General features: G+C 42.5%; 1 pseudogene; it reads right to left on the bottom strand.

Moving 5' to 3' along the window:
• Positions 1-5,961: 5,961 nt before the first annotated feature.
• LOC144333648 (small ribosomal subunit protein eS12 pseudogene) lies at positions 5,962-20,873 on the bottom strand (annotated as a pseudogene).
• Between the last annotated feature and the right edge of the window lie 677 nt (positions 20,874-21,550).

Below are 21,550 nucleotides of genomic sequence, written 5' to 3'. Positions count from 1 at the left end.
ATTGAAACCTGTATTGCATACACAAACACACACAAACCCACACACAAATGATTTCATTTACTCCTCTCAACAATCAGTGAGGAAACTGAGACACAGGAGGGTTCAGGAACTGGCAGCTGGTCACGTAGCAAGTGGTAGAGCTAAATTGTATGCCCATGTTCTTCCCAAAATATCACAAAAGCAACCACTAACTGTGAACAATGCTTGTTGAACTTGGAATCTGAAAGCTCCTATTTACATATTTTAAGTCCGTGATTAGATTTTATAACCCAAGTAATCCTACTCTGTGAGATCTCAAAGAGTACTTTTATCTCATCCAACTAGGCCTGCTCCAGGAAGAAGCCTCCAGAAGTCAAGTCAGCCTTCAGAAGCAGACAGAAGAATCTGGTGTGTTGCTGACCGAACTCCCAGGGAATCCACCCATCTTTGGGCAGAAGGCCCTTGCAAAATGACTCTAGGCCAATTTCAGTGATTTACACACAACCTGTGATGGTTAACACTAAGTGTCAACTTGACTGGATTGAAGGATGCAAAGTACTGATCCTGGGTGTGTCTGTGAGGGTGCTACCAAAGGAGATGAACATTTGAGTCAGTGGGCTGGGGAAGGCAGACCCACCCTTAATCTCGTGGGCACAATCTAACTAGCTGCCAGTGAATATAAAGCAGGCAGAAAAACATGAAGAGGAGAGACTGGCCTAGCCTCCCAGCCTACATCTTTCTCTCATGCTGGAGGATTCCTGCCCTCAAACATTGGACTCCCAGTTCTTCAGTTTTGAGACTTGGACTGGCTCTCCTTGCTCCTCAAGCTTGCAGACACCCTATTGTGGGACCTTATGATCATGTAACTTAATACTCTCTCTCTATATATATATATATATATACACACACACACACATATATATATACATATATACACACATATATACACACACATATATACACACATACATATATATACACATATATACACACATACTGTTGAGCAGTCTTTCTTCCTTGGTAATAACAGAACCCTGACTTTTAGAGAGAAACATTGCCTTTTGGAATAAGACTACACTTCCCAACTTCTTCCCAGCTAGTTTACTGGCCAATGAGATGCAAGAAAAAACAGGGAAGCACAGTAAAGGGAGGCCTGGCCCCCTTTTCCCTTTGCCCCTTCCCGCCTCGTATTTTCTGGGAATGAGAAGACCTTCACCAAAGATGGCAGTCACAAACTAGGATGTTAGGGCAGAAATGTAAAAGGACGCTGAGTCTTGACATACAGAGACCTTGAACTGCCTACATGTGGACTTCTTTGATGTGAGAAAATCAAACCCTTATGTGTATAAGTCACTGTCATTTTAGGCTGTTATATACAGCCTGGTCTAATTCCTAAATGGCTAGCCTCTCTTTCCTAAGGTTTAAAAGTATCTTAACTTACATAGAAATACACATTTATAAATTAGAACATTCTTATGACTGGGCCAGGTTCACCAGCACAAAGTTAACCTTGGACTCATGAAACATTTTGGACCAAAACATATACTTCATCTAAACCACACATTGGCATAGCCTTGGCATTCTATTTTCATGCTGAAAGAAAACAATATTCTGCCAAAGAAGATCTTTTTCTTTTTCTTTTTTTTTCTGTCACCCAGGCTGGAGTGCAGTGAGGTGATCTCAGCTCACTGTAACCTCCACCTCTCAGGATCAAGCGATTCTACCACCTCGGCCTGCCAAGTAGTTGGGACTACAGGCACGTGCCACCAAACCCAGCTAATTTTTGTACTTTCAGTAGAGACAAGGCTTCACCATGTTGGCCAGGCTGGTCTTGAACTCCTAAGCTCAAGCAATCTGCCCGCCTCAGCCTCCCAAACTGCTGGAATTACAGGTGTGAGTCACCACACCCAGCACCAAAGAAGGTCCTTAACACATAGGCAAACACTTGGACGTTTTTGTTGGTGGTCATTGTTCAATCCAAGCGCCAAACTGAACTCTAAGTAACAACTTCTTTTGAACCTTATCAGATATGTCAGAGGTCTCCGAAAAGTGGTCAAATGTTCACAAGCTGAATTCTGGTTGAAAGCTTTCTACACTTCCAATCTGTTTCTCCTTGGGAGGAACTCCAGCTGGCCCCTCTTTTAGCAAGTTCTCATTCTTCTTTAAGACCTTTAGAGAAATGTCGTTCAGTGTGGTTAGAGGTAGCTGACCCTAGTGGTGGCCTCTGCATAGCCACTCTGAGAGTCAACCTGCCAGGACCTCTCTCTGTTCCGCTGCCACAGGGCTGCCTTCCAGCCCCTCAGGCAGTCCTCCTCCTCACTGGGCCAGCTCCATGTCCCTTACGGTGTGGGGAATTGGTGAGGGGGTGGACTTAAATAACTTATTTTTATAATGACTAAATGTTAAAATATGTTATTCCATAAGAAAAGAAAAATGTTAAGGAGTACCTTCTTTGGGAAATGTTTGTTAATAACTAACATTTATTTAATACTTACTATGTTCTGGGCACTGTACTAAATGCCTTTTTAAATACTGTCACCACGTTTGAGATCCAAAACAGGGTTGGAGAGGTGAAGTAGCTCTACCTGATGTGACTGCAGGGATTTAATTCCAGGTCTACCCAATTCCAAAGCCTGATCCTGTTTTGTTTTGTTTGAGACAGGGTCTCACTCTGTCACCTAGGCTGGAGTGCAGTGGCACGATCATGGCTCACTGTAGCATCAAAGTCCTGGGCTGAAGGGATCCTCCGACCTCAGCCTTCCAAGTAGCTGGGACTACAGTGATGAGCCACCACACCCAGCTAATTTTTGTATTTTTTGTAGAGATGGTGTTTCTCCATGTTGCCCAGGCTGATCTTGAACTCCTGAGCTCAAGCAATCCACCTGCCTCGGCCTCCCAAAGTGCTGAGATTACAGGCATGAGCCACTGTACCCACCTGAGCCACCGCACCCGGCACCTGATCCTTTAATGCTTAGGGAACACTGCAGTTTGAAAATGCTGCCAATGTTCTAATGCCACTAGAACACACGTTCTCAACAAGGGTGATATTGCCCTCAAGAGAGCAAAAGCTGGTTCTTAGTGGCCAATTAAAAAAAAAAAAAAAAAAGAAAGAAAGTCTTTACTCCTTTTAGGTATAAAGCACAGATATACATACAGTGCATCATGAATTTGCAGTTTACCTGTGGTATTAAATTTTCCTGAGAGGAGGGGGCAGTTAGGGAAAAAAATCTAAAAAGGCTCCTTACAGGGACAATAATCAATAATGAAAACAAGGTTGAGCAACAGTGTGTTAGGACATTTTGGCAAAGAGCATGTTTACTGAAAGCAAGCACTGTCTTACACAACTCCCAAGGTTTTCTCAGGGCACGGAAGACAGCGTCAACACCTGAGCTTCGTTCACTGAAACCTTTTAGTCATTATGCCGTGTGATTCTCCCAAGAACCCCTTCATGAAATCACTAAGGAAGATATTTACTCTCCACTTTTAATAGATGAGGGAATTGAGCTTTAGAGATGGTAATCACTACCTACATTTAGTACCAAATAAAACTACCCTTTAAGAATAAAAAGTGATATAAAGAAATTTGTAAACAAAGCAAAACCGAGTTTGTTATAAACAGAACTTCAGTAAGAGAACTCTAAAGTCTGAGATGTACGAAAGAATGAAAGAGAGAAAGCAAAGTGGTTAAAATGTGAGCAAATCTATAGGAATGTTGATATATAAAACCACGGTTGTAATGTCTACTTTGGGGGCTTCCAGACATAAGACAGAACTAAAATACTGGGCAACAATGGCATATAAGTCAGTAGGGAGTGGTTAGAGGTTAAGCATGCTCAAGTCATTCAGTTGGTCAGGAGAAGAGTAAAGATAGTAACTTGAGAAAGTAAGCTAAATATACATGTTAAATTTCCAGGTTAAAAAAAATAGAAGACATCAAGAATTAACTGCCAAATCAGAAGAATGAAAAGTGGAAGGAGGCTGGGAGCGGTGGCTCACACCTGTAATCTCAGCACTTTGGGAGGCTGGGGTGGATCACCTGAGGTCAGGAGTTCAAAACCAGCCTGGCCAACATGGTAAAACCCCATCTCTACTAAAAAATACAAAAATTAGCTGGGAATGGTGGCTCTTGCCTGTAATCCCAGCTACTCAGGAGGCTGAGGCAGAAGAATCACTTGAACCGGGGAGGCGGAGGTTGCAGTGAGCTGAGATAGTGCCACTGCACTCCAGCCTGGGTAACAGAGTGAGACTCTGTCTCAAAAATAAAATAAAATATAAATATAAATGGAAGGAGTGAATCCTATACTTCTCATGACAAATGTTATAAATCATTGAAAAATTATCAAATTGAGTCTTTAAATTCACTTAAAATTATCATCCTTCAATATAGTTGAATGTTGCTTAAAATCAATTGCATAGGTACAAAATTTTTTATACTAAAAATAAGAAAATATTATTCTTTATGGCTTAAAAATTGCCTGTGGCTTACATAGTGTTTCCTCAAGGGTGGTCCATAACTCCAGCCTCCTGAGATGCTTTGCCCCAAGGGAAAGCATCCATGATCCAGCCATCTGAGGGATGCTGCACAGCACAGCCTCACCTGTAGACTCACAAAGCTGTGTGGCCCTAAGACTTATACTTAGTAAAGAAGTCTGCCTGCCTTGATTAACTCTGGTGTTTTCCAACCATTTTTTCCCCACTCCATGAAATACACTAAAACTCCACACACTAAAACCAAAACCAAACTCTGGGGAGCTCTAAATTAAAGCTTTTGTTATTGTTATTGTTGTTGTTGTTGAGATGGAGTCTCACTCTATATCCCTGGCTGGAGTACAGTGGCGCAATCTCGGCTCACTGTAACCTCTGCCTCCCGGGTTCAAGCAATTCTCCCACCTCAGCCCTAAGTAGCTGGGATTACAGGCGCCTGCCACCACACCTGGCTAATTTTTATATTTTTGTAGAGATAGGGTTTCACCTCATTGGCAAGGCTGGTCTTGAATTCCTGACCTCAGGTGATTCACCCACCTCAGCCTCCCAAAGTGGGATTACGGGCATGAGCCACCGTGCCTGGCAGTTAAAGCCTTCTTGTTTGAGCCAGATGGCTAAGATTGAGAACTCACCAAAAATGCAAAATGTAGACTCAATTCTTTTGAAGTTTCACAGAACTGTTTTAAAAGGTTGAAACTGCACCCTCAAGCACTTTGAAACATGGCCATGTCAGCCACTCACACAACCTCACAAGTACACTCCTTGCTACCCAGAAATAACACTGCCTCCGTGCCCCACACACGTGCCCACGGAGTTTCTCTGGTGTGGGCTTGTAGGAAAGACAGTGATTGAAACAGCATGCCCAGCATTCTCTCATAGCCTCACGCCTTCTGCCGTCCCACCACAGAAATGATCATGGTTGGTTTGCTCACCTCATTGTTCTCCTTCGTTCACTGCTTACCCACCATCTTCTTCCTCTCCAGTCTAGCTTTGGAAGCTTGAAAGGAGTTGAGACTAAAGAGATATTTCTGAGATAGTCTCCTGGCTCCCTGGGATAAAGTCCATGGATTAAAGTACCCCAGAATAGTCACTTTCTTTCCCTATGTGGGCCTCAGTTTCCCCAGTGGTCCAAGGAAAGGGTAGAAAGCATGGCTTCTGAACCCCTTCTAATCTCTAATTGTACATCTGTAAAATGAAGGGATGGAAGATGATGATGCCTGACTTTTCTTCCAGCTCTTACATTCTCCGATCTCAGGAATCATCTCACTTTACTCTCTCTCAGAAAAGACAGCTGTAGCTCAGAGAGATGACGTGACTTGCCCAAGGCTATGCAGCAGGGACTAGACTTGCCAGGCCCAAGTCCTGCCTAGCTCAGCGTTCATGTGTTTTTACATGTGTGCTGTGTGTGTATATGTGAGCACATATTTGTGAATACATGACAAGGTGGCATATTCTAAAGATTCTTTGTGTGCACGTGTGAGTCAAAGATTTATTTCTTCATTTCTTGTATTTGAAGTACTCTTCAATGACATCCTTGGCCTGAGACTCTTTGCCATAGTCCTTAACTACTACACAACTGCTACTAACCACTTTATGGGGTTTCCCCCCTCTGTCAGTTTTACAGAGGCCTGCCCATTCCCCTAGTTTCTTGTTGTCATCACCCTTAATTAGGTTGATTTGGTGTTCAGCACAAAGGGCCCCCACCAACTTGACATACATAGGCCCATCACAGTTGGATGCAAGCACACAAAGATGGGCTTGGCGCTTGTTCAAGGTTTTGGCAGCTTTGCAAATTCCGCATGCTAGGCCATGGTGGACGAGGGCGGTCTTCAGCACCTCTTGTAAAGCAGTATTAACATCCATTACACCTCCAACAGAAATGCCTTTCTCGGCCGTGGTGGTGGGTTATGGGTGAAGCCCAATCTTGAATGCACCAAAGCCTCCGCCTCCGCACGACTCAGCGGTGGCAGGGAAAGAGCATATTGTAAAGATTGTCGTTGAGCTCAGACATTTCCTAAGGCATCTGTGCAGGTCAGGAGTGCTGTGCAGTCAGTCTTGGATGTGAAGCAGGAGGGAGCAGACGTGAGGAAGTAGGAGCTACAGGAATGCTCAAAGGATCACATCTCCCTCCTCCTCCCCAGTCTCTGCATCACAGGGGCTCATGCTCCTTGCTTAGCCTGATGAGGCTACCTCAAACCAGTCCAGGCTGGTGAGCTGCTTTCTGCTCCCAGCTCAGGAGCACCAGGCAGGACTGAGCACAGCCAGCCATCAAATTCTGCCTGATCTAGCCCAGTGCAATTATTGGCATTTTGTTTCTACCTCTATGTTTTGACCCTGGGTTCATCAGCTTGACCTTTAGCCCTAAAAGACACTATCAAATTTGCTGAGTTTGGGGGCATTTCCACAGCTGCTTCTATCTTTACCCCTTGCAGCTACTCCTCTGCCATTCCACTCAGCACTTCTCTCCCTCAAAATCCACTTGTGCCTATCCCCACAGTGGCTGTTCCTGCAAGTCTCCCTGCTTTGATCAGATTCCCATGCTGTCTGACAGCCATTTTTTTTTATTTTTGCACCCTACTTCTAGTCACCCACTCAAAGGAGGCCAAAACTACAATTCCTCTTTCCTCTTTTCCATCCATGCTGATATCACATCTCTAAGGCTCACTTATACTTCTATTATCTTCTCCACTGAGGTAGAGATTATAAATCAATACATTTCGTAACTTCAGTGTACAGGATGGCCGTGTGTGGGAGAAAGTGGGGGGGAGAGAAACACAAATGTTGGGATAGTAGAAATTGCCACTAACTGATGTGTTACAATATAAAGAGGGAATACTGCTTATCTTCAAATTCCTATTTTCAAAGTCAGACTCATCTTTCCAGAACTGTCACTCCCAGCTGTGGGAATAAAGTTCAGAAGCTCAGATTGCCTTAGCTCCCTCCTTCTCACTCCAATGGGTAGTTCGTACCAGCTCCACCTTCCATCCCCAGGAGGAGCTCCTTCCAGGTTCCTTGACACCTGCCCCATCATACGTCTTACCCCATGGTGAGCTGAAGCTCCAGCTCAGCCCCAGGGGCAACTGGCCTAGAGTGAACTATTTCTCAGGATCTCACTGGAGGTGGGAGGAGGTGGGTGGAGGAAGGTTTTGGCGGGTAAGCAAGGGGCAGAGAGACATGGTAGCACTGCTCCAATTGTTGTTGCTTTGAGATGGAGGCATTAAAAGATAAATTCGTGAAAGACAGAGAGACTGGAAGGTTTTCCTCTCATGGGATCCAACCCTGGCCACACCACAGAATCCCTGTGACGCTTTCAAATGTGCTCTGCTGAGCACATCCCAGACCAAGGAAACTGAAACTCCAGGTGCGTAGCCCAAGAACCTGTGTCTGAAAAAAGTTCCCCAGGTGATTCAGATGCACAGCAACATAACCTGACCTCCTGATACAACAGGAAGCATACAACATCACCAATGAAGCATTCTTGACAAAAATGTCTAACCTGAATCCAACCATGAGAATGCAATGTGACAAATCCAGTTGTGGGACATTCTATAACACAACAGGCCTGAATTCTTTAAAAAAGTATCATTTAAAAAAAAAAAAGAAAGAAAGAAAAGAAAAAAGAACAGTTGACCAGATGCAGTGGCTCACTCCTGTAATCCCAGCACTTTGGGAGGCTGAGGGGGGCAGATCACCTGAGGTCAGGAGTTGGAGACCAGCCTGGCCAACATGATGAAACCCCATCTCTACCGAAAATACAAAAATTAGCCAGGCGTCGTGGCAGGTGCTTGTAATCCCAACTACTAGGGAGGCTGAAGCAGAAGAATCACTTGAACCCAGGAGGCAGAGGTTGCAGTGAGCCAAGATCACACCACTGTACTCCAGCCTGGGTGACAGAGTGACAGCCTGTCTCAAACAAAAAAAAGAAAGAAAGAAAAGTCATGGACAGTGGGCTGCTTTAGATTAAAAGGTACTTAAAAAGACATAATATGAGACATAATACAATGCATAAATTTGAATTAGATCTCAGATTTAAAACACACATGCAAATATAAAAAATATTTTGGAGCCAATTGTAGAAATTTGAATATAGAATGCAAATTAATTATAAAATTATTAATTTTCTTAGTTGTAATGATAATGCTGTGGCCGTATAGAAGTTTCTTACTTTTACAAAATGCTGCTAAATATGTGAGAGTGAAGTGCTATGATTTCTACAGCTTTCTTTCAAATGGATCAGCATAAAAGAAGTATAGAAAACAGGAGATTAATGAAATGTGGCAAACTGGTGACAACTGGTAAATCTAGTGAAGGATATTTGTGTATTTACTCTGCCTTTCTCTCTCTCTCTCTCTCTCTCTTGAGATAGCATCTCGCTCTTTCACACAGGCTGGAGTGCAGTGGCACGATCATAGCTGACTGTATCCTCAAACTCCTGGGCTCTAGTGATTCTCCTACCTCAGCCTCCTGAGCTGCTAGGATTACAGGTGGCCACCACCCTGCCTAGCTAATTTTTCTTTAGTTTTTGTGTTGAGACAGGGTCTTGCTATGCTGCTCAGGCTGTTCTTGAACTCTGCTATTCAAGTGATCCTCCCGCCTTGGCCTCCTAAATTCCTGGGAGTATAGGCGTGAGCCAAAGCACCCAGTCAGTTCTACCATTCTTTTAAATGTGCAGTTTTAATATTTTTGACACCCCAGATAGCTATGTGGCTGCACACAATCAAAGTTACCACCCTTCCCAGCTCTTCTCCAGCCCCTCCCTTCCAATTCTGAGGTCCTAGTGTCCCTAGAACAGTGGTTCTCAAACCTCTGCACGCAAGAGCCTGGAGGTCACATTAAAGCACAGACTGCTGGGCCCCACCCCTAGGGTTTCTGCTTCATAGGTCAGCTGTAGGGCCGAGAGTGTGCATTTCTATCAAACACCCAGGTGATGCCGAGTAGAGGCCTCACTCCAAGAACTACTCCCCGGGAGGGCTAGAAGATAGGCCAACGCCCCTATTCATAGTTCATCTCCCAGATATGCTATAGCCTCCAGCCGGCAAAGCCAAGATGCTTAATCTTTTCCAGGAAAAGTTTGGGTAATTTGGCAATAACACCCACCAGAGGGCAGCAAACTCCAGTGGAAAGAAATTTTCAGGAAAGGAAAGGAATTTGACTGAACTCTTGGGGTCCCTTCCTGAGGATTCTGACATCCCACAGAGAACTGAGGTGGTTGAGGCCATCGGGGTCAGACTATAATAATTCCCTCATTTGGTTAATGCTTCATGTCAAACTTTCCCATACTATACAATGGTCCTGAGGCAACCGAGCTTCAACATCTCTATGTGACAGATAACAAGGCTCAGAAAGATGAAGTGGAGGTGACTTGTCCAAGATGGGAGGGCTGGTGATTTATCAGATTAGGAACTTGGTTGCAGGCTGCCTGATGCCTCATTTCTTGCTTTCCCTCACGCCTATCTGCAGTAATAGCCTCTGGGATTTCTTGATGATTTTTTATGTATTTCCTCTTTTAATTTTCACAGCTACCTATAAGGCATGCTCTCCAGTTGTCTCCACTTTACAGACAAGGTAAGGGAGGTGGGAGGAAATGGACTCACACAATTAATAAGTAGTGAAGCTAGGATTTGAACTCAGGCCTGTCTGACTCAAGAATCCACAAACACCTACTGATTCCCTATAGTCATGTGTAGTCAGCAGCCAGTCAAGCAGCACTTACAGTAAGTCTGGGAGTATGCAAGTCACTGGTGATGCCATCCTGGCCCTCCAGCAGCGGCCAGTCTAGAAAAATCTAAGATGAAGGTGCCTGTGCCAAGTGTCACAGGAAGCCCACCAGGTGAGTCCCATCATCCCCATTTTACAGATGAGGCAATGGGGCCTAGAGACGTCAATCAACTTGCCTAAGACCCCAAGACAGTAAGTGATGGATCAGGGATTCACACTTGGGCCATTTACTATACCTGCAGCTTTTATCCATCTCACCCCAAATTTTCTGAGCCAACATGTGGGAACTAGAAAATGTCCCAAAACATGTGGAACATTCATTCAGCTGCAGCAGACATTCATTCCATTGCAGTCGTCCTCCCATCAGCTCTCTGCTGCCCCTCAGCTCAGCCTGCAGCTCAGACTCCTACCGGGCAAGGCCCTCCTCCCCTATAGAACCTCCCTTCCCCTTCCCATTGCCAAGTCAGGGTTTTCTTCTAGAATGGCCCAGAAAAATAAAGTCAGGCCATTTTGCATATTGAGGACCCTTGATGAAGAGCTGCTGTTGACAGTCAAAGAAGCTTCCCTAGGACCCTCACCTGTCAGCCTCCACTACCACCAAGAGGCATAAAGTAAGGGCAGTGTCTGACAGCAGATCTGGGGCTGGGGACGTGCAGATGTTTTCCTATTTGGACCTGGGAGTCCCCTGACCCAAGCCAGGCCCCCTCCCTGGGAAGCCCTTTTGTTATTCCCGCAGATTCCAGTCATCACACCGGTTCTCCCATCCTTGTGGTTCTCCCTCCTTACTTCCTACAAGTACACTTGGGGATTCTGATTCTTTCCCTTCAAGACTCAGTAGAATAACATGTCCTTTCTGTGCTGCCTCCTAAAGCAAACTCACATGCCCACTACAAGAGAAGTCGTTTAGTATGTAGAAAAGAATATTGGATTTTGAAATCTGACTTTAAATATCTGGGTATAAAACCCAGTTCCAGCACTCACAAGCAGGAGACTAGGACAAATCTCTTAATTTCTCTTGGCTGGGCATCATTTTCCTGTGCCCATGGGAATTATAGCCTCTGGGGCCATCTAACAAAAATACAGGGTTACTGTGGTGTTAAAGCAATATATCATGGAAGGCACTTTTTTACTCTTAAGTTCTTTATACTAAGTATGAATGTTGAAAACAAAAATTATGTCATCTGGTGGCATTCTCAATGATGTAGATGTAACACGTAGGACAACAAAAAGGGAGGATTAATGAAACTATGTCGTTATGCCTTTCACATTTTGCTTAGTTGCCAGAGTGGAGGGGTTAGCAAGGGATAAATGTTAACTCTAAGTAGGATTAGGAATCAACAATAGGAAACATGTGTAAGATACAAAACCAGAAAGCAGGCTTGGGTTCTTTGATTAACAGTAAAGGAGGTCCCTGAAACTGATATTTCTCACCTTTTCATTTGGTGCCTCTGAGGTAGCACCACAGAGTAGCAGATTACAGGAAGATCCTGAATGGAGAGGAGCACTGCTGACCTGTGCAAAGCACAGAGGATAATCACAGGAGGACAAACAGCTTGAAGCTGCTGAGAGGATGGCTCCAGCATCTGCTTTGGGGCAGGGAAATTTTAGGAAAAATACCTATGGAAATTAAGGATCTGGAAATACAGTCCCTTCCCATGCCATCAAAACTCCTGAAAAGTGCTGCTGTAAACCCAGTTTGAAGATTCTCCCATAATTCCCACGTGTCATGGGAGGGACCTGGTAGGAGGGAATTGAATCATGGGGCTGGGTCTTTCCCATGCTGTTCTCGTGATAGTGAATAAGTCTCACAAGATCTGCTGGTTTTATAAAGGGCAGTTCCCCTACACATGTTCTTCTTGCCTGCTGCCATGTAAGATGTGCCTTGCTCTTCCTTCACCTTCCATCATGATTGTGAGACCTTCCAAGCCATGTGAAACTGTGAGTTCATTAAATCTCTTTCCTTTATAAATTACCCAGTCTTAGGTATGTCTTCATTAGCAGCGTGAGAACAGACTAACACACTTTCCCACGTTCCTGCCTCTCTCTACTGCGTCTGTTCCCAAGGGCCTCCTCTTGCTCTCATATAAACCTGGGTTTCCTGTCCTGCCCAATTCAAGAAGTCTCCCTATAAACTCCTGGTCTTCAGCCCTGAAAGCCCCCTGATAACCTCACGTTTTTGAAGACTCAACTTAGGCTGCCTCCACCTATCCTCCTTCCTATATGGAATTGTGCCTCTACTGTGCCCTATACACTTTTACCATAATGTTTATAATACTTTGTTGATTTTGTTTATACATCTGTTCCCCATTTTTGGAATTAATACTTTATTCCTTTCTGTATCCTCAGTTCAGGAAACACTGTAGAAGTGCATTAAATGTCAATTGAATGGATGAAACCAAGGTCTACATGCTCTTTCTTTGTAATGACAGTCTCTTTCAATCTTGGCAACCTTAGTTTGACCCAGACCTGACATAATGTAACCACAATCTAGCCATGGCATGACCTGGCTTCAAACTCTTTTAACCCTGTCAGGATGCTGTTTGCTATCCAAGTTGCTGATAACTAGTTTCAGTGCTGACTGCACATTAGAATCACCTGGGAAGATTTTTTGTTGTTTTTTAAGGCTAGTCAAGCGAAGCAAAGGAGATAGAGAAGAAACCAAGAAGTCTATAGCTGGTTGTGATCAACTAGTTATAAACACCACTGCACTTGGCCCAACCCTGGGAAGTTTTTGAAGTGCTGATGCTCAGGCCTCAACATAGACCACTAAATCAAAAGTTCTACAGAGTGGGGAGCCTGGGCATCAGCATCTTTAAAGCCTCCTGGGTGATTCTAATGGGTAACCAAGGTTGAGAACTGCCATCTAAACAGAAGGGGCTTTGGGTTTGCACTATCTTCAGATGTGGAAGAATTCTTAATTCAACCTCAAATTTGTTTACTAATCTTCCCTCCAAATGTGGGCTCCCAAATTTTTTCCTCAAAGCTGAATGCACATTCACCTGGATGTCAGCCCAGCATTTAAGCCTAAAATATCATATATCTAAATAGTTAAAAGTTATAGATTGAGCTAAAAATTGTTAAATACAGTATGCCCTTTCCTCCTTCCTGACAAATACAACTTTTGTAACACCAAGATTGAAAAATGTGTACAAAACTAAGCTTTTACATGACTAAAAGTTGGCAAAATATCAAAGAGAACTGATTGCACATGTCTGGTTGCATACTTTGATGCACTATTTATGTGGGTAATACAATAAAGGTGTACTATAATTACACTTGGCCCTTGAACAACAAGGCGGTTAGGGGTACCACCTCCCCACCCTACACAGTTGAAAATCCAAAACTTTTGACTCCCCCAAACTTTACTAATAATCTACTATTGACTGGGAGCCTTACAGACAACATAAACAGTTAACACACATTTTTGTGTGTTATATGTATTATATACTGCATTCTTACAATACAGTAACCTAGAGAAAAGAAAATCTTATCCAAGTCATAAAGAAGAGAAAACATTTACTATTCCTTAAGTGGAGTGGATCATCATAAGAGTCTTCACGCTTGTCATTTTCACAATGAGATGGCAGAGGAAGAGGAGGGATTGGTTTTGCTATCTCAGGGGTGGCAGAAGTGGAAGAAAATTCATATATAAGTGGACCCACACAGTTCAAACCTGTGTTTCTCAAGGGTCAACTGTAATTAGTTAGTATAATTTATTCCATAAATATGCATATTTTGGCCGGGCTTAGTGGCTCAAGCCTGTAATCCCAGCACTTTGGGAGGCCGAGATGGGTGGATCACGAGTTCAGGAGATCGAGACCATCCTGGCTAACATGGTGAAACCCCATCTCTACTAAAAAATATACAAAAAACTAGCCGGGCGTGGTGGCGGGCACCTGTAGTCCCAGCTACTCGGGAGGCTGAGGCAGGAGAATGGCGTAAACCCGGGAGGCAGAGCTTGCAGTGAGCTGAGATCCGGCCACTGCACGCCAGCCTGGGCGATAGAGCAAGACTCCGTCTCTAAAAATAAAAAATAAAAAATAAAAAAAAGTATATTTCTTGCTCTTCATTTCAGTGAATCACTAATAATGTTGCTATAATCAAAATTGTTCACAGTCATGCCGAACTGGCAATTTCATTTAAGGGAAACACTGCTAAGCTAGTAGCCATTGGAATTGTCAATAAATTTATTAAAATGATACTTAGATTGGAAATGAACCACAATTTTCAAACCAATTTCAAACATTGTAATGAGGTCATCTATGGTTAATTAGTGTTATCACTGGAAATACAGCCAAATATTTTAATTCCATTGTATAAATTACTATTGCTTATTGTACTAGTCTGTTTTCACACTGCTGTAAAGATATTATCCCAGACTGGGTAATTTATAAAGGAAAGAGTTTTAACTGACTCACAGTTCTGCATGGCTGGGGAGGCCTCAGGAAACTTACAATTATGGTGGAAGGGGAAGCAGGCACCTTCTTCACAAGGCAGCAGGAGACAGACAGAAAGCACAGGCGAAATTGCCACTTATAAAACCATCAGGTATTATGAGAACTCACTCACTATCATGAGAACAGCATGGGGGAAACCGCCCCCATGATCCAATCACCTCCCACATGTCCCTCCCCCAACATGTGGGGATTACAATTCAGGATGAGATTTGGGTGGGGACATAGCCAAACCATATCACTTATATAGTTATTTTTAGCTTCTTTTAAAACAATATCTACATTGATACTCTAATCCATAAGTTTTTTTAACTTTTTCTGGACTGGATTCTTACAAATAAAAAAAATACCAATATATTGGTTTGTTTAAATTTCTCTTCAATCAATACAATACCTTAATCTAGAATGGCCACAAAACAGTCTGTAGAAGTCAGTTTCCAGATTGCAGATGTGTGAACCTTCTCCTTCATAGTCATGCAAATGTTTTTGTTTCATTGTTCAAATTGCCTTGTATTTTGCTGGAATTTTACTTTTGTTACATATTTATCATGCATCTTTTTTATTTAGAATAACAATTTTCTTTAAATCTTTAGATATATTTGTAGAATCCATTTTAAAGTGAAATAAAACTTAAAGAGATCATGGTTTTGTTTTTTTATTTTTCAGCTAACATTGTTTACAGGAAGCTGTGGTTCATAACAAATAACTGAATGATGAGATTTAAAATTAATTTCACATTCTGCCAAGGACTGAGATTTGTTCTTTGAGGATTTTCTATGGTTTTGTTTAGCTCTATTAATGGATTTCATATCTTGCCTAATAAAATCTAATTGCTTTGATAGTGTTTCATTAGAATTTTCACTGTGTATCCAAGCGTGTTATAAGGTCAGATTTGGTATGTGTTTCATCAATATGTTCCACCTTTACAGAGATATAGAAAACAATGTAAATAATATTTGAATTGTTCCAAGGAATACCACTGCTATCAGCACAGGTAAAGCCAACATTTCCTTGTTAAAATTCATACTACAGTTCAAAGGATGTTTCTATAATTTCAACCATAATTCTGGATTGCATACCTTTTTCTTTAACAACTATATTAACATCATTATCACAGGCTTACCCACAATCTTTTAAATCAATGGCTAAAATTTAAAGCTGTGTCTTTAGTTAAGACAAAATCTCTATTTTTCAGAAGTGTAAAACCAATAAAATACTGATTAATTTCAAGTTCCTTGTTTTCCTCTCCAGATAGTTTAACAGTGAGTATCATAAATGTCAGTCATTCAGGCTGGGCATAGTGGCTCACGCCTGTAATCCCAGTACTTTGGGACCCTGAGGCAGGAGGATCACTTGAGGCCAGGAGTTGGAGACCAGCCCGAACAACATGATGAAACCCCATCTCTACTAAACTACAAAAACATTAGCTGGGCATGGTGGCACACTCCTGTAATCCCACCTACTCGAGAGACTGAGGCAGGAGAATTTCTTGAACCTGGGAGGTGGAGGCTGCAGTGAGCTGAGATAGCGCCACTGAACTCCAGCCTGAACACAAACACACAAAAAAAGTGAGTCACTCAACTTGACTTTTGACCTCTGCAAGCTAGTTCAACTGAGTCATATTTGCTTTTTTAAATGTTAAATATTTTTATCATTTTATTATCCTTTAATTTAATAATCTCTTTTAATTCTCAATCCTCAATAGAGATCATTTGTGTGTTTTTAATCTCTTTTATGTTTGATCACCCTAGCAGCAAATTTTTAAATCATTCATACAAAACCCAGAAAACTTCACTGTTTTCCATAAGAAGTGTATTATTAAGGCTATAAAAAGCATCATTTTGTTTGGCTAAATAACATGTTTCTTTTAGGAATATTATGGCAGATGTTCTTTATTGGTGTTTACTTGTCTTTGCTGACTACTACTCATTGTCTGCTGCTTATTAACTTTTTTTTCTCAAACAATTGATTGTGTACTTTTTGTATGTGCACAGGGCTTTCCTCATCTGGCCATAATACATTATTTAACCAAAGCTAATCTTCAAGATTGGTGATAATTGGTATAGAATTCACAAAATATTTTGTATTTGAACTTAGCATATAAAAGCCAGTTTCTATGGTGTCTTTCCCAGCCAGAAGAATTTTGGTGTAAAATGGAATATTGGATGTTCTGCCATGTTCATCCAAAAATTGTAACCATTCACTTGGATGGGACTGTGTTTTGAGGACACAGTCCCCTGCCATAAAGAGGCCATTTTGGCTGGGTGTGGTGGCTCGTGCCTGTAATCCCAGCACTTTGGGAGGCTGAGGCAGGAGGATCACTTGACGCTAGGAGTTCGAGACCAGTCTGGCCAACATGGTGAAATCTTGTCTCTACTAAAAATGCAAAAATTAGCTGGGCATGGTGGCACGTGCCTGTAATCCCAGCTACTCAGGAGGCTGAGGCTGGAGAATCGCTTGAACCTGGGAGGCGGAGGTTGCAGTGAGTTGAGGTTGCACCTCTACACTCCAGCCTGGGTAATTGAGTGAGACTCCATCTCAAAAAAAATAAATAAATAAAGAAGGCCATTTTCCTGAATCAGTGTCCCACAGGTACAGTAAAGCCCCAAGGTTTCAGTTTCATCTTTCTCCTCTCATTGGGCTAATTTCATGAATGTAGCTTCCTTTATGTCTCCTAGGCAGGCACAAGTTGCATCCATCTGTGGCTTCTGAATTGTGAATTTGATATGAATAATTCCCTTTTACATTCTCATTGTTTTGATCACTAATTAGATCTACATTAAGTAAACAATTTGTAAGGTCTTGTGTAAAAATTTTTTGTGGGCTAGTCCAACAAACGCCTACTCACTTTTATTATTTATCCAGTGTTAAGCAGATTACCTCACTGATTTTGTTTCTTTTCAGCTTCTGAACTTCACCCTATTTTATCTTTTTACCCCAATCTTGACTTATATCCATTCTCAATAATAAAGAAGATTAAAATAAAATGTGATTCAAATTTGTTCAATATAAATATATTTCATCAAATGCATAAACATTTCACATATATGTATTAGTCCATTTTCACACTGCTGTTAAAGACATACCCAAGACTGGGAAGAAAAGTATGTTTAATGGACTTACAGTTCCACGTGGCTGGGGAGGCCTCACAATCATGGTGGAAGGCAAAGAGGAGCAAGTCACGTCTTACGGATGGCAGCAGGCAGAAAGAGAGAGCTTGTGCAAGGGAACTCCTCTTTATAAAACCATCAGATCTCATGAGACTTATTCACTATCATGAGAACAGCACGGGAAAGACTTGCCTCCATGATTCAGTTACCTCCCACAGGGTCCCTTTCACAACACATGGGAATTCAAGATGAGATTTGGGTGGGGACACAGCCAAACTATATCACAAAATATTTTTAATTTAACAGTCTTTCAATATTTAAAATTATCTACTAAAATTAAAAGTCAGATATAAATTATAATTAATGAATATACATTTTAAATAATCGTGACAATTTAATTTCCTGAAAATTTAATTAGGTCATATTTAATGTTTTTATAAAAATAAAACATCCTTTTTTTTTTTTTTTTTTTTGAGATGGAGTCTCACTCTGTCACCCAGGCTGGAGGGCAGTGGCATGATCTCAGCTCACTGCAACCTCCGCCTCCCAGGTTCAAGCAATTCTCCTTCTTCAGCCTCCCCAGCAGGTGGGATTACAGCCACCTGCCACCATGCCTGGCTGGCTAATTTTTGTATTTTTTTTTAGTAAAGACAGGGTTTCACCATGTTGGCAAGGCTGGTCTTGACTCCTGATCTCAAGCAATCTGCCTGCCTTGGCCTCCCAAAGTCCTGGAATTACAGGCGCATCCTTTAATTTTAAATTGCAATACAGCATTGCAATTCTAGCATCCAAAGACTAACTGGTTGGTTGCCTTCTGAAGTAAAGAATGGATGCTATGCTTCACACATGTTATATGGAGATGTACATAGACACAAGTTAAGAGTAACATCAGTTGTTTGGTGTTGCAAATATTTCTCAACCCTTAGATGCAGTTGTTGCAAATATCACACAGATTCCTGAATAACTCCAGCACCAGGAATTTGAAGTTGGAGAAAAGTAGGAAAAGGGATACTTAGCACTCCTAGAAAATATTTAGTAAGAATCTATAGCATTTATATTACCTGAGATGAATGTTTTCAGAAGTTTATTGGTAGTTTTCTTTTCCCTACCTGTGTTTCTGGCACTGAAATCCTCCCTGAATTTGGATTAGTGTCCTCTGATATCCGTAGCAACACAGCCCACAAACATACTTCACATGGCAACACAGACACCTTTCCTTTCTAGGACATACCACTCACGACAAATAGAGAAGCATTTGCTGGAGCCTGAATGGTGTTAGAGAGCAAAAGTCTAGGGTTGCAAAGCGCCACACACCTGAGTGGTATTTTCTGCATGCTCATCACAAGTGGGTCTTCTAGAGCCCTCCTGTCCTAGCCCCTGGCCTCACCTCCTTGACGAGAAAGGCACTTTCTTATCTTGCCCAAGAGAGCCCCTTCCTAGGCTTCATCTCTCCATGCCCTAACATAGCATTTTTCAAGACGCCCCTCCTGGGAGTCAGAGGCTCTATGGATCCACTTGAAAACCCTACCTACCCATCCCAATCTGCAGCCTGAGACTCTCTGCCCTATTTACCTCAAGAATATTCACCCTTTCATATCAATTAAGATGCTGTCACTGCACCAAAGTTCGGCTCTGGCATTTTGGCCAAATGAAGCTAGACCAAGCAACACATGCAGACTGACAACCAGGTAGGCTAATGACTTGAAGACTCTTCATCCAATGTTGTGTTGTTGTTTTAATATTCCGAATCAGCGGAGCAGAGAGCTTAAAACATGGAACTCTGTTGCTCCACTGCCTGGGTTGGAATTCCAACCCTAACACAAGCTGTGTGACCTGAAGTCAGGTTCTGTATCGTTTCTCAACCTTAACTTTCTCCTCTGTAAAATGGGAATACCTACCTACCACATAGCATTGTTGTGAGTCATATAAACAATGACATACATAAACTACCTGGGCTCCGCCAGGCGCGATAGCTCATGCCTGTAATCCCAGCACTTTGGGAGGCCAAGGCGGGCGGATCACGAGGTCAAGAGATTGAGACCATTCTGGCCAACATTGTGAAATCCCATCCCCACTAAAAATGCAAAAATTAGCTGGGCTTGGTGGTGCGTGCCTGTACTCCCAGCTACTCAGTAGACTGAGGCCAGAGAATCGCTTGAACCTGGGAGGTGGAGGTTGCAGTGAGCCGAGATTGTGGCATTGCACTCCAGCCTGGGTGACAGAGTGAGCAAGAATCCATCTCAAAAAACAAAAACAAAAACAACTACCTGGGCTCTACCAATACTCCATAGCTACTCTTTTTTTTTTTTTTTTCTTTTGTGAGACAGGGTCTCTTTCTGTCACCCAGGCTGGAGTGCAATGGCACATTCTCAGCTCACTGCAGCCTTGACCTCCCAGGCTCAAGCAATCCTCCCACTTCAGCCTCCTAAGTAACTGGAACTACAGGTGCACACCACCATGCCTGGCTAATTTCGTTTCTCTTTTGTAAATACAAGGTCTCACTATGCTGCCCAGGCTGATCTCGAACTCCTGGACTCAGGCAATCCTCCCATTTCCGGGCCTCCCAAAGTGCTAGGATTACAGGCGTAAGCCACCATGCCCAGTCTCCTTTCATTATTTGTTTAACATTTAGTTACATATTTAGAAACGACCTTATTTCACAATAAAACGTTTTACTTCTTTCTTTAGGCTTAGGATATGATATCTATCATACGTAATTTTCCAAACCAATTTACTGGGGAAAGTGGGGAGCATAATAAAAGGTCTTAATTTTGCATAATAAAGTATATCATTTGTAACTAGCATATATATTGGGCCAACTTGTCTCAGAATTGTAGCAACTGCAAAACCTAGCATCAAGCAAATAGCAGCAGCTGGACTCACAGTTACTGGAGTGGCCTATAAACATGTCATGCAAAAAAAAAAAAAGTCATATTTACATGTATAAGTCAACTGGCAATATATTCCTGATGTGGTCTACCAATGTCTGGATGCCCCTATAGACTGGCACTCCAGCTGGCTGAGACTGCCGGCCACTCACCTTGCCTGGTACCTGGTTTTTCTCATGGCCCCTGCCCTGGGCAGCAGCTTCCCACAACCCAGGGGCTGGCATTGACCACACCAGCATCGTCTAACAGCCTACAGCACCTACATGTCTTTTTCTTCAGAGCTGTGTGCCTCCTGGGACCTGTCACTAAATCTCAGTTTCTAGCACCTCCAGTCTAGGTTTACTTTGGCTGGTTGTTGTTTTTTCCAGACCTACTCTGAAGCCACTGAGAACATATGCTTACAGGTCTACAATATCAAAATACCTCAAACGTACAGTAACACTCAAATTTGCCTTCAAGAAAAGGGAGCCTTGTTCTCTCAGCAAGCCCTGGGCCCCAGTGCTGGGATTTGTCTCCACGGGACATCAAATAGGTCAGTCTCTTCCATTTAGTGCCACAAAAGTCAGTCAAACCAGTTGTTTGGCATCATGTGGACCAAGCCCAGGTAAACTAGAAAATAGATGGTAACCAGAAGAAAGAGACGCTATGCGTTTGTGTAAACCGTGGGTCCTATTATCTTTGAGAGACATGGGGCACATTAAAATTTAGGCTATGTCTAACCAGTTTCCCCAATCAAGATTGCAGTGGTTTCAACCAGAGGAGCCCTTCAAAGTCTTCACAATAAGAAATAAGTCTTGCACAATAAGGAAAGATTGTGATCACTTAGAAAACAATTATCCATTTCCTTCTTTGTCCCAGATTTAGAGCCTAAAATGGATCTTTTGTTTGATATTTTGAGATGAAAGAATACTAGATA

Source organism: Macaca mulatta, chromosome 13 (genome assembly GCF_049350105.2).
Source record: "Macaca mulatta isolate MMU2019108-1 chromosome 13, T2T-MMU8v2.0, whole genome shotgun sequence".
NCBI classification, from domain to species: Eukaryota; Metazoa; Chordata; class Mammalia; order Primates; family Cercopithecidae; genus Macaca; species Macaca mulatta.
This window is presented reverse-complemented; position numbering and strand designations above follow the sequence as displayed.